Genomic DNA, 10,819 nt, shown 5'->3' on the forward strand with positions numbered 1-10,819 from the left:
TCGGCGGAGGCGGAGGCATCCTTGCCAGGGCCTCCCTCAGGCAGAGGAGCGGGGGACCAGTACTCCAAGACCTTGGCCTGCAAAGGATCCGAGTTGTGTCACAACCCAATGGGTGCAGTTGGAAAAATAGAGAAAAAACAGAGGAAACAACTCGGAAATGAACAAAGCAACTCGGAAGATTCGAGAAGACTTATGGCATCGGTCGGCCGCTTCAGGCAAATGGGTTTTGGGCAGCCCTTGTCCCGGATCTGCCCTGCCATGATGCGGGCGACCCGGTTCGCGATCTCTTCCCGGGGGACCTTGCGCTCCTGTCCCTGGGTTGGGTCCTGACGACTCAGTACTCGAAGGCCGGGTGGACCCTCTCCTAGATCGGCTGTGTGAGCCGCTTGCAGAAGGAGAGGGCCACCGCGGCCCCTGTTAGACCTTGCGCCGACATGTCGGCGATCTCCTTTAGGAGGCGATCCACCTGCGCCATCTCCTCGGTGGTCGGCGGCTCTTCCCAGCACGCCTTGTACTCTAGCACACGGCCAGTGCGCGCCGGGAGGCAGGGTGCCGGGTTCGACACCACGAACCATTCCCCGCCCACAATTTTCCGGTGAATGTTGGACGGGTGCTCCTTGAGGCGGTATAGAGCCCACCACAAGTTGAAGTGGGGAGCGATCCCCAAATACCCCTCGCAGAGGTGGATGAAGATGGCGATTTGGGCGATCGAGTTGGGCTTGAGATGCGTTACCTCGAGCTCGTAGAAGTGAAGAAGCCCGCGGAAGAAGGCCCCCACGGGCAGCGCGAAGCCCTTCTCATAGAAGGACTTGAACACGACCGTCTGGTCCGTGTCATCCAACGGGAACTCCTCTCCATAGCAGCACCGCCACCCGGAGATCTACTTCTCTGGGAGGATGCCACGCTCCACCATGTCCTGGATGTCGCTCTCCTGGAGCGTGCACTTCTGCCAGGATGACAACGGCAGCGGAGCTTCTCCAGTGCTCCCCGAGGTCGAGGATGATGACGTAGCGGGTGTGGCGGCTATGGCGATGGCGGCGAGGCTCAGGTGAGGGGTGGAAATCGCGAGGAACGAGGATGCCGAGAGCTCTGCAAACTCGCCAAGTTGGCAAGGCAGTGGAGGATTCTGGAGCGCTCGGGAACAGGGTGGCCGCCCCGCGTCGCCTCCCTTGTTTAAATATCGGAGGCTGCACAACGGGCAGATCCGAAATCAACGGCCACATCGGATCGGATCGGGAATCTTACGGTGGACGGAGCGGGATAAACGGTAACTTTCTTTTTACCATTGCCCCTGACAGCCCCACTCCCCTGTCAGGCGTGCTAGATCTGCGCAGGGATATAACAGTTGGATTTCTTACCATAATGCGAATATGCTCCGAATATTCCGGAAACGACCCAGCGTGTCTCCGTGACCCAGCCAGGTGTGGCAGAACCACCTGAATTATCCCGGCTCAAGTGCGCTGGCCATCACCATAAAGGCAACACCAACTCAAACGCACTACAAACGGAACAATTCTTGGTCTGTTGGGTAACGTCCCGATACAACCACCGGATCTCAGATTGAACAAGCATACCCCGCACGAAGGCGAGTCCATAGATATTACTACCATATATTTTACAACACAGGCATAGCCGTTATTACAACAAGATCAAAGTATTATTACAGGTCCAAACTCAGTAAACATTATACAAGACATAAGTTTAAATTTCAGAGTATAAGCTGTGGAAAGAAAACACGACGGCTACAACACGTCGCAAAAGGATACCAAGCTAGCCCAAGCAAGGTATCACTCGTCGGGGTCATTGCCGGCCGGAGACGGATCCCACTCTACGGACCAGCCATAGGGCAAAGAGCAGGGCCAAGTCAGACTAGCGGTCTGGTCCTCAAAACTCATACCTGATACAGGATTCAACAGCAAGGCTGAGTATACTAATACTCAGCAAGACTTAACTGTCAACGGATATACTTAGTCCACTTAGCTAGACTATGCAGGGTTCTGTAAGGCTCCGGTTTTCCTTTTGCTGAAAAGCAACAAAGAGTAGGTCCTTAATTCACATTTTAGCTTTCAATATTCTAGTTGATTAACCATTCTATGTAAGCAACTAATTCTAATCAACCATGGTAGAACTTTAGTCAAACATCAAGATTGATCATAATAATATTACTCTTATTACTTTGTGTGGCAAAGGGATCAAGTAGTCTTAATATCCGTGAGAGACGGACGATTCGAATCAAATTTTCAACCTTGCAAGGTAAAGCTAACACACACGTTTGGAACACCGTCGGGTCGTTCCCAAACAACTGTTGACCTCTCATTCCAGCTTGTGGATAGGGTCGCTCTCCATGACTACAGGGCACCAATTTCCTCCCTGCACCTGTGGTGTTGCGCAACATAAACATAAATAAAATCCTATCTCTAAGAGAGAGTGAAAGGTATATCCACTCACCGGTCCGATCAGCTACTAGGCTTACCGCGTACCATATTTACGACATGTGGCTAGTACGTTCAAACACTTAACCACCGCAACCACACACCGCGACCTTAGCAGTATTCATCAACACAGCCGGAGTCTCACCCAAGGTCATGATATCGAACGTGACCCCGTCCGACGTCCTTATAGTGATTGCAGATAAAAGAAAACAAGCAACTCCTATTAAGCTCGCGAGTGACAGGCAATCACTCGACTTTTACCGGTCCTATAAGCATAGCAATTACTCGAACTCAAGTCTAGTGTTCAGTACATAGGTTCCTAGGATCATGCATATAGGGTTTCAATTCAAATCTTTCTTGTAAAAACCTCACAAGACAACTTGATTATCTTCACAAAGTAAGTTTTAGTTAGTTCACATAGCATGTAAATCATAGTTTGATAAGAATTAAGTAACTCAGTACACAACTAGCATTTAAACTCAGAAAAATTACTTCAAACAGGAAGTACAGAGAGCAATCTTTCTTGTAAATTTCATACAATTTCATGCAGCCAATTATTCAGAATAAAACATTTAATCAGATAGCACCTAGAACAAGATTAAATTCTATAGACTAAATTAGAGAAAATCAGAGGCTATAAATTTAAAAGGATATCGATACAGAGATAGCACAGCTACTATAAAATTTTCAGAATTTATCTTGGAATAAAACAGAAGTAATAATTTTGACAAAATTAAACCACATATGGTAAACCTAATTAGTAAGGAAAGTTCTATAACGTTTCTAGATCCTAAATTTTACAGACATAAACATAAGTCCAAAATAGAGTTCCACAAATATTCTTAGATTTTCAAAGCAAGTAAACTATTTATTATAATTAAAGCCTACTTAACAAGCATTAAATCAAAGATATAGTTAAACATATCTAAAATTTCCCAATCTTTCGCAATAGCAATGTTTTAGTGACATGCATGCATGGAAAAAGTTACAACTACAGAACTTTAATATTTCTACCAGCATAAATACATTAGCAAAACTAGTAGATCTAGGAATCTTGAAACTTTGACCTAGTTAAAGATGTCAAAAAGAGTTCAAATTTTTACCAGATACTAGTAACACTGCAAGACATATTCTAGCCAAAAACCACATGAAGTTACAGACCAAAACTGAAGATGTGTATGTAACAAAACTTGTAGGTCTTGTAACAAGGATTCCAAAACATTTGGATTTGTATTTTTCTATTTTCTCTAAAAATTTCTAGTTATTTTCAAATTTCACTGATTTGAATTCTAGAGTTCATGTTGTTTTTACACTTGGACCCCTGGAATCAAGTTTCTAAATTACGAATAGGTCCTTCGCCGGGAAACAACAATAGAGCCGCCGTTTCAGCTCAGATTCCGGTGAAGTTTGGCACCGGTGGTGAGGGAAAGGTGGGGAAAAACGATGAGGAGCTCGAGCCGCACCTTTTGGTGGCCCTGGCTCGGTGGGAGATGGTCCGAAGGAGGCTCGTCGACGGCGAGCAGCGGCGGTCGGCGTAGGGGATCGGTGGCGAGGATGCTTCGGCGGTCGAGGGTGGAAGAGGAGTGGCCGGGGAGCTACGCGAGAGCGAGGTGGAGCTGAAGGCGGGGTCTGCGCGGGTGGAGCGGCCGTGGAGAAGCGGGGCGGCGGTGAGCTCGAGCTCGCCTGCGTTCGGGTGGGCTGTGGCGGCGTTCTGGGGGTTTGGGGCGGGGAACTGGCGAGAGAGCGAGGGGATTGGAATGCGGGGGTTCTCCTGATGCTGAAGCACACGAGAGAAGGGGAAACCGGGGCTCTTCCCAAAGCTTACCACGGCGGCGGCGAGGTGGCGGCTGCGAAGCACGATCGGGGTAGCGTGGCGAGGGAAAGGGGGCTCCAGCGCGGTTGGAGTGGGGCCAGGGGGTTGCGGGGGTGCCGCGTGTGGCGGTGGGTAGCAGGAGGTGGCCTGCGGCCCTCCCTCAGTGGTGGGCGGCGCCGCTCTGTGCTGGTGATAGAGGAAGCAGAGAGGGAGAGAGAGGAAGACACAGGCTAGACCTGTTTGTAATTTCAGAAAAGTTTAGGGGTCCTACTGTAAAACCAAAATAACTCTTAAACTAGGGCTCAAATGAAAAAGTGCCCAACATGAAAGTTGTTCAACTATTCAAGATCTACAACTTTGATGTTGTGCAAAATTTGATTTGACCAAAGGTTGAAAGGTTATTTTTAAAACAAAGAAAGGATTTTGAATTTAATGGACTTTCATCTTTTCCAATGCAAATTCACCTTAATTTCAGACTGAAAAGTAAAATTTCCTGCCATGAAAAGATTACAATGAATTTTACAAAGAAACCCTCCACAAATGCAATATTCACCCATCTTATTCAAATTAAATTATAGGAAGGTCCTTGCATCAAATCATATTTACACAATTACCTTATTATTATTTTTTAAATAAGACCCTTGTTCAAGCAATTAAGCACATGATGCATAAAATAAATACAGTTCTACTGTGCAGACACCTAGGATGTCACAGCCTTTCCCCCTAAAAGGAATCTCGCTCCGAGATTACAGGAAGATTAAGGACGGAAAGATTTGGTACCTGGATTGGTTCTAAGAAAGTCGGGAAAATTTCTTTGGAGATAAGTTTCAGTCTCCCAAGTGGCTTATTCATGTATGGTGATTCCACTGGATTTTGTACATTCTAACCTTCTCCCTTCTTGTACTTCTTTCTTTGGTGTCAAGAACATTGATTGGATACTCAACATAAGATAGATCGGGTTCAATTTCGATATCTTGTGGTTTAATGATCTCAGTGGGCACTTTGATGCATTTCTTGAGTTGAGAGATATGGAAAACATCATGAATGGCGGCCAACTGAGAAGGAAGACGGATTTGGTAAGCAACTGGACCACAAGTTTCGATGATTTCAAATGGTCTGATGTATCGAGGTGACAATTTCCCTTTTATGCCGAAGCGTTGAACACCTCTAGTAGGAGATACTAGCAGATATACGAAATCCCCTAGCTTGAACTATAAAGGTTCTCTTCTTTTGTCTGCATAACTTTTCTGTCTTGATTGGGCTACTTTAAGATTAGTCTGGATAACTTTGACTTTCTTTTCTGCCTCAATGACTAGATCTGGCCCAAATACTTTGCGTTCTCCGGCTTGTGACCAACTCAAAGGAGTTCGACACCTTCGACCGTATAACGGTTCAAATGGTGCCATTTGCAAACTGGATTGGTAACTGTTATTATATGAGAACTCTGCCAGTGCTAGGCACTTATCCCAGTTCTTGCCATATTGAATAGCACATGCCCTCAACATATCTTCAAGGATTTGATTGATTCGTTCAGTTTGCCCATCTGTTTGTGGATGATAGGCTGAACTATGAATCAATTTGGTTCCAAGGGATTCTTGCAATTGTTCCCAGAAACGTGCAATGAACTGCGCCCCATGATCAGAAATGATCGTCTTTGGAACTCCATGCAGACGGACAATCTGATCGAGATAGATCTCTGCATACTTCTTGGCAGAATAAGTTGTATACATAGGAATAAAATGAGCGGTCTTGGTGAGTCTATCAACGATTACCCAAATAGAATCATGCTTCTGAGAAGTGTTGGGTAAGCCAATGATAAAATCCAAACTGATGTCCTCCCATTTCCAGGATGGAATGGGTAAAGGTTGGAGAGTACCAACTACTTTCAAGTGACTAGCCTTAACTCTTTGACAGACATCACACTCAGAAACATATTTGGCGATCTCTCTTTTCATTCGAGTCAACCAGAAATTTTGTTTAAGATCCTGGTACATCTTGGTACTACCGGGATGAATAGAAAACTTCGATAGATGTGCCTCATCAAGGATTTGTTTACTAAGCTGGTGATTCTTGGGTACCACAAGACAAAATTCAAACCACAAAACTCCTTTATGATCCACACGGAAACATTTGTACTTTGCTTCTCCCTGGGATAGCTTTTCCTTGATGATTTTGATACCTTCATCATGTAATTGTGCCATGATGATGCTATCATGAAGTGTAGGCTCGACAGCTATATGGTTTAGACTTCCTTGAGGTACCATTTCTACGTTTAGTTTCATCATTTCCTGGCATAGAGTTTCATTGAATGGCTCTACAGATAGACAATGGCATTGTGACTTGCGGCTGAGTGCATCCGCAACCACATCAGCCTTTCCTGGATGATAGTGCACTTCTAGATCATAGTTCTTTATCAATTCTAGCCAGCGTCTCTATCTCATGTTGAGATCAGCTTGGGTGAAGATAAACTTGAGGCTCTTATGGTCAGTGTAAATGTTACAATGAGTTCCCATAAGATGATGTCTCCAGAGCTTAAGAGCATGTATGACAGCTGCTAACTCCAGATCATGTGTTGGACAGTTCTTCTCATGATTCCGGGGAGCTCTTGATGCATAAGCGATCACCCGGTTGTCTTGCATAAGTACACAACCAAGTCCCGTACCAGAAGCATCACAATAGACATCAAAAGGTTTGGTACTGTCCGGTGTAGCCAGCACTGGAGCAGTAGTTAGTTGCGCTTTGAGAGTTTGAAAGGCTTCTTCACATTTATCATCCCAAACAAATTTCACTCCTTTCTTTAATAACTCCATCATAGGTTTGACTATTCTAGAAAAATCAGGAATGAATCGACGATAGTATCCATCTAAACCGAGAAAACTGCGAATCTGATGGACTGAAGTAGGAGGTTTCCAATCCATCACTTCTTGCACTTTAGTTGGATCAACCGATATACCTTCACTGGAGATAGTATGGCCCAAAAATTTCACACTATCTAGCCAAAATTCACACTTGGAGATTTTGGCGTAAATGTGATGATCTCGTAATCGCTGAAGAACGATGCATAAATGCTGAGCATGATCTTCTTCATTCTTGGAGTAGATCAAAATGTCATCGATGAACACCACGATGAATTTATCCAGCTCCGGCATGAAGACTGAATTCATCAGGTACATAAAGTATGCCGGGGCATTGGTAAGACCAAAAGACATAACCAGATACTCATAGAGTCCATATCTGGTCGAGAAAGTTGTTTTCGGAATATCACAGGGCTTGATCTTTATTTGATGGTAGCCAGAACGAAGATCGATCTTAGAGAAAATCTTGGCTCCAGCTAACTGATCAAACAGGATATCAATGCAGGGAAGAGGATACTTGTTTTTAATAGTGACTGCATTGAGTGGTCGATAGTCAACGCATAGCCTCAAACTGTTATCCTTCTTCTTCACAAACAGGGCTGGACATCCCCATGGTGAAGCACTCGGTCGTATAAAACCCTTGTCAAGAAGGTCTTGAAGTTGGATTTTCAATTCTGCCAACTCATTTGGAGGCATACGGTACGGCCTCTTAGAAATAGGGGCGGTACCGGGTTGAAGCTCGATAACGAATTCGATATCTCTATCAGGGGCATTCCAGGCAAGTCATCTGGAAATACATCTGCATACTCACACACAACAGGAATATCTTCAATTTTAATTTCTTTTATGGCATAGGCACAAGAGTTGAAGCACTCTCGTTATGGCAGATAGAGTATGGTGGCTCCTTGATAAGGTGAATCTATCTCAATAGCTCGGGAAGAGATATCTAATAGTACTTTATGTCTAGTCATCCAATCCATGCCCAAAATAACATCCATGCCTTCTAAGTTCAACAAGATCAAATCTGTCTTTATCAATTTGCTACCCAACTTAATTAGCACATGTCTACTGATTTGATTGGAAGCTATCTTCCCACCAGGGGTTGTTATCATGTAAGATCTCTTGGTATGACAAAAATCCAATCCTACCCTTGCTCCAAATTTGGCACTTATAAAACTATGAGTTGCACCAGAATCAAATAATATGACTACAGGTTTATTGTGGATAGAGAAAGTACCCGACATGACTGGTGCTGTAACACCCTAATTTAAATTCCCGCATTTATTAATAAATTTAAATGGCTTTATTCAAATTTCTACGGTTTATTGTGTTTAGTTGGCATTTAATCTAAATTTTTGTTTCACAAGTAATTAAAATTTTATCATAGGTTTAAATTTTGGTGTTGCATTCATGCTGGTGCATAGTTTATTTAATTGAGTGTGGTTTGGATTCAAATTTGTATTTGAATTTAAACTTTGTTTGAATTATAATAGAAAAAGGAGAAGAAATAGATGAGAAACCCAACCCAAACCAAAACCAACCCAGCCCAGCCCATCACCAATTCTGCGGCCCACTCTCTCCTCCCCTTTCCCTTGGGCCCGCTCCGCAGCTTAGCCTCAGCCCAGCACCCAAAACCCACCATCCTAACCTAGCGAGCTAAACCGCGCCGGCCCAGTCCGACCCGCACGACCCAGCAAGCCGCTGCTCGCCCACGCAGCCCGCCAGCCTCGCCAGCGCCCGCGTCCTTCGGCCCAGTCCCGCGTCGCGCGGCCCGCTCACCCTGCTCGGCCTGCAGCCGCGCTCGCTCCGCCCCGCGCGCCGCACCCGCTGCCAGCCGGGCCCGCAAGCCAGCACTCAGCCCGCTAGCTCATTGCCCGCGTCCCCACTTCAGCCGCTGACCAGCGGGGCCCGCTGTCAGGGCCTCCTTCCTCCTTCAGCGCGCGCCCAACGGACCGGCCGAGATCTCTGGCCGAAACCAACGCGGCCTTCCTTCCCGAGCCGGACCCCGAGATCTCCGGCCGTCCCCCTTTAAACCGCCCGCGGACCCCCGGCTTCCCATCCCACGTGCTAGCGCCGCCTCCAACCCTAGCCACCAGCCCCTCGCCGCTCTGCTCCGCCGCGCCCTGCTCCGCCGCGGACCGGCCACGCCACGGCACCCCAGGCCCTGCCGACTGCCGCAGATGCTCCGCCTCGGCCCTGGGAGACTTTCTAAGCTGGCCACGCTCCAACTCCTGGACTGCATCACTGGAATCGCGCCGAGCTCCCCAACCCCGGTAAACTCCGATCTCTGGCCAATTGCGCATCCCCGGCGATCCCCAGACCTCCCTGACCCTTTGTACACTGCCGCAGCACCACCCCGAGTCAATTCGCGGGATCCAGACGCCGGAGCTCCACTGCAGCAGCCTCTCCGCGAGCGCCGCCCGCCTCGACCGGCAACTCTCGCCGACGAACCCACTACGCCGCTACCCCATCCACCATAACCCCCGGTGATGAGGACATCACTCCTACGGATACAAACGACACTCCTCAAGATGATATACAAGGTCCTATTACTCGCGCACGTGCTCGACAATTGAACTTACAGGTGAGTTCGTTCCTAAGTAATGTTTATTTTGAATCTGAGAATAGATTGTTACCTAATGACTTAATTGTACTTAGGAACAAAGGAGAGGACCAGCAAGGGTGTGGAGAAGGCCTTGGAGGCGTGGAGGACCAGCAAGGACGTCCGGATCAAGATGGAGGCCCAAACCGATTCGACTTCGTTTCAGTTTCGGACTCCAGGAACAGGCCGCACTAAAACGGACGCCCAGGTTGCATACGGAGTCGGATTTGGGCGCACTTGATATGGATGGAAATATAATTTCAAGACGCTTCCAATGACTCTGGTTTCAGGTTCAAATTCATCCTAAGTCGACAGGAAACGTCTGTGGAAGTTGGCGTCCAGAATCTGTTCCGGTGCTGCGTCACTGTTTTTGGGCCGATGGCCCGTGTATCGTGTTGGAGCCCAATAGGGGCGCGTCCAGGGGGTTTTGCGTGACCTAAACCCTTATTAATAGCCGCCGCCGCCATCGTGAGACTTGGGTTTTGCTTAGATTCATTCTGTCAAGAACAGTTGTCGCCGTTCATCGGTTTGTGAAACCCCAACTTGTGAGATTAATCATTCATCTGCAGAGTCACTCTATTTGAGCTGCGTTTCTTTCGAGTTCTTGCTTGTGTTCTTCGTTGCGCTTGCAAGGATTAGCCTTCTTGGCGAGGTCAACCGGGTTGTGACACGGTTGATAACCAGAGGAGTTGTGGTGCTAAGATTGCTGGATTCGGGTCTTAGGATCTGAAGCCGGATCGGTGTGTCTCGCTCCGCCTACAACGAGAGTTATCCAGAACCTGACGGAAGATTGGGAACCCACGTCCCCATTATTTGGTAATCAGAGACTCAGGTTTACTGTCAGGTTTTACATCTATCTTAGTTCGAGTGTTTTTTTTTGTTGTCTTTCGTCCCATAGTCCACGAAAAAGCCAAAACAAAAAATTAGGGTTTAGTTTTTCCGTCCCATAGCCGTGTTTAGCCTTTTGCATAATTCTTTTTCAGAACACTCTTGTTCCCTCTTGGTTTGTTTGCGCTAGTTGTATTAGCCCTTAGCTCGCTCTCGAGGTCAGCACATCGCACGCCGGCGAGGTGCGCCGTCCGAGCCGCCTTGCACCGGCAACGACCCCCTTCCAGCC

The sequence above is a fragment of the Panicum virgatum genome, chromosome 5N (assembly GCF_016808335.1).
Source record: "Panicum virgatum strain AP13 chromosome 5N, P.virgatum_v5, whole genome shotgun sequence".
Lineage (NCBI taxonomy): Eukaryota > Viridiplantae > Streptophyta > Magnoliopsida > Poales > Poaceae > Panicum > Panicum virgatum.